This window comes from Penaeus monodon, chromosome 21 (genome assembly GCF_015228065.2).
Source record: "Penaeus monodon isolate SGIC_2016 chromosome 21, NSTDA_Pmon_1, whole genome shotgun sequence".
Lineage (NCBI taxonomy): Eukaryota > Metazoa > Arthropoda > Malacostraca > Decapoda > Penaeidae > Penaeus > Penaeus monodon.
In genome coordinates, this window is record NC_051406.1 from 18,161,771 (window position 1) to 18,162,129 (window position 359).

Genomic DNA, 359 nt, shown 5'->3' on the forward strand with positions numbered 1-359 from the left:
GGCCGAGGATTCTGATAAGGACTTTTTCACGTACTCTTCTGTTGACGAGGATGACGTACAGCAGGAGTCCAAGATGGCCGAGGATTCTGATGAGAAAATAGAAATCTTCCCGAAGAAAGAACAGGAGCCTGAGGTCCTTCGGAAGACGGATCTGAAGCCCGAGAAGATGGCCGAGGATTCTGATGGGGATTCTGATAAGGACTTTTTAATGTACTCTTCTGATGACGAGGATGATTCTAATAACGACATTTTCACGTACTATTCTGGTGACGAGAATGACGTACAGTAGGAGCTCAAGGTGCCCGAGGATTCTGATGAGGATTCTGAATTTTTCTTTTTAGCGTCGTCTTCTGATAATA